This window comes from Nanorana parkeri, unplaced genomic scaffold (assembly GCF_000935625.1).
Source record: "Nanorana parkeri isolate BGI_ZX_2015 unplaced genomic scaffold, ASM93562v1 scaffold499, whole genome shotgun sequence".
NCBI classification, from domain to species: domain Eukaryota; kingdom Metazoa; phylum Chordata; class Amphibia; order Anura; family Dicroglossidae; genus Nanorana; species Nanorana parkeri.
This window is the reverse complement of record NW_017306767.1, coordinates 875,756-878,575: the sequence shown is the minus strand read 5'-3', so window position 1 is coordinate 878,575 and position 2,820 is coordinate 875,756. Positions and strand designations below refer to the sequence as shown.

Genomic DNA, 2,820 nt, shown 5'->3' with positions numbered 1-2,820 from the left:
TATAGCCTGTCCCTGCCTGCATGTTGCTCTGTGTAGAAGCAGTGGTCTCTCGCAGAGACTCAACACCCCCCCTGCTGAGTCAGAGCTCTACAATCAGCAGAGGGCATGAGCTATGCTGACTCCAGGGCTATAGGTCTGACTCCGCAGCTACTGGTTGGGGGACAGGCTTTTCTTCTCAGGCTGTAGCTGTTTTATAAATGAATCAAACTATAAGACATTTAACCCCCTTTTTTGTTTTGATGCTACTGGAGTATAATTAGCTGAAATAAACTGAAGGTTTAATGATCTGATCTTGAACTTTGCAATATTCGCATTGTAAAACTAGTTTATGTTGACAAACTTTTGAATCTAAATATACTGCTTAAAGCAGACCAGCACTCGACTCCTCCTCTACTTTCCTTTGTGTTGCTTCTTCCCAGGCACTTTATATACAAAGGAAACCTAAAAACAGTGCGCCCCTCCAGTGTAGAAATCTTTGAGTAGAAATATAAAAAGCAAGAATATACTCGCAAACAGCCGAATTGAGCAAGCCTGTAGGTACAGAGGTGCATCTGTGGTGTGAGAGTATCCGAAGACTGTCGCATCAGGAACATGCAGTCTGGAGCGAACGTCCTACTACTGGCATGGCAGACTAGGTTAACATGTTTCTAGGGCTACGCCCCCTTCTTCAGAACCTAGCAGTCCACGCACCTGGACTGCGATGTGCATGAGGCCTGGCAATGAATACCTGGTGATCATGCCATTAGGTTTTTCATGAGGCACTAATGTTATAAGGTGATAATGCTCTGTCCTTGTAGGCCACTCCTGGCTTCCAGAGGAGATCACAGACAGCCATTTTGACGCGTGTAATGCAGACATGGCCCACTGTCACTGTTGAAAAACCCTCCCTGAGAAATGCCATGCAGCCATCACTAGGGGGTACATGTAGACAGGAAGTGAGACTCTCCCTGAGAAATGCCATGCAGCCATCACTGGGGGGTACATGTAGACAGGAAGTGAGACTCTCCCTGAGAAATGCCATGCAGCTATCACTGGGGGGTACATGTAGACAGGAAGTGAGACTCTCCCTGAGAAATGCCATGCAGCCATCACTGGGGGTACATGTAGACAGGAAGTGAGACTCTCCCTGAGAAATGCCATGCAGCTATCACTGGGGGGTACATATAGACAGGAAGTGAGACTCTCCCTGAGAAATGCCATGCAGCCATCACTGGGGGGTACATGTAGACAGGAAGTGAGACTCTCCCTGAGAAATGCCATGCAGCCATCACTGGGGGTTACATGTAGACAGGAAGTGAGACTCTCCCTGAGAAATGCCATGCAGCCATCACTGGGGGGTACATGTAGACAGGAAGTGAGACTCTCCCTGAGAAATGCCATGCAGCCATCACTGGGGGGTACATGTAGACAGGAAGTGAGACTCTCCCTGAGAAATGCCATGCAGCCATCACTGGGGGGTACATGTAGACAGGAAGTGAGACTCTCCCTGAGAAATGCCATGCAGCCATCACTGGGGGTACATGTAGACAGGAAGTGAGACTCTCCCTGAGAAATGCCATGCAGCCATCACTGGGGGGTACATGTAGACAGGAAGTGAGACTCTCCCTGAGAAATGCCATGCAGCCATCACCGGGGGGTACATGTAGACAGGAAGTGAGACTCTCCCTGAGAAATGCCATGCAGCCATCACTGGGGGGTACATGTAGACAGGAAGTGAGACTCTCCCTGAGAAATGCCATGCAGCCATCACCGGGGGGTACATGTAGACAGGAAGTGAGACTCTCCCTGAGAAATGCCATGCAGCTATCACTGGGGGGTACATGTAGACAGGAAGTGAGACTCTCCCTGAGAAATGCCATGCAGCCATCACTGGGGGTACATGTAGACAGGAAGTGACTGCATGAGATGAGCAGCACTGAGATGGAACAGAGGATGACAAAGGGTGTAAACAAATATCTTTACAACAAAGGGTTTTTTTTATGCACAGTGCTTTAGCAAACAAAATTATTCACTTAGGGTTTACATCTGCTTAAAAGAAAACCTTTGTTAAAATATAAAGCATATCCAATGGCTACTCAACCCATTTTATTATTAAAAAGATTTCCCCAGAAGTTCTCACTAGGAGTCTAGTAAAAATTGTAGCCGTCCCCTTCAATATAAATGTTATTTTTGATGAGATGCTGCTTAAGGTTGGGTTCACACCTAGGCGTATCGAATATTTCGTGCCGTGCGTTTTTACCGCAGTAAAAAAAAAGCGTGCGACAAACACGTTTCCAAGGGCTACCTGGCTGTATCCCAATGGAGACGCGCGGCAAATACGCTCCAAAGAAGCTCCTGAACTTCTTTGGGCGTAGTGCGTTTTTGTAGCGCGTTCATACGGCCTGTAATACGTCCAGGTGTGAACCATGCCCATAGGAAATAATGGGATTTCGGTGTTTGAGTGTTTTGCAGAGCGTAGGAACGCGCTACAAAACGCCCAGGTGTTAACGGGGCCTAAGGGTCAACTACTTCTAAAAGGATGCAGATGCTGCTCCTCATTAGAACACTAAAAGTGCACCAGGTGGTTATAATGATCCCAGATCCTCACATTCAGGAATCTGTTTGGAAAGGATGTTGTGAAACTGCTTTTTCTTCAGAACAGAAAAAAGAATCTGCGACTGTTTGTTAAAATCCTTGCACTTTACATTGCTCACCCAGTTTCTTATTTCTAGAACTAAGTTGAGGAGTTACACTTTACACTCCTGCATTGTGACAAGAACACTCTTGTCAGCTGTAGGAGGGGGCGTTGATGACAGTGCTATCTAAGTGTTTGTGGGGTTT

General features: G+C 46.9%; 1 protein-coding gene across 1 annotated transcript in view; it reads left to right on the top strand.

Annotated features, from left to right (window-relative positions):
• Positions 1-2,820, top strand: part of PSMC6 (proteasome 26S subunit, ATPase 6) — a 15,635-nt gene that overhangs the window by 12,327 nt on the left and 488 nt on the right. The gene's annotated exons all lie outside the window — the stretch shown is intronic.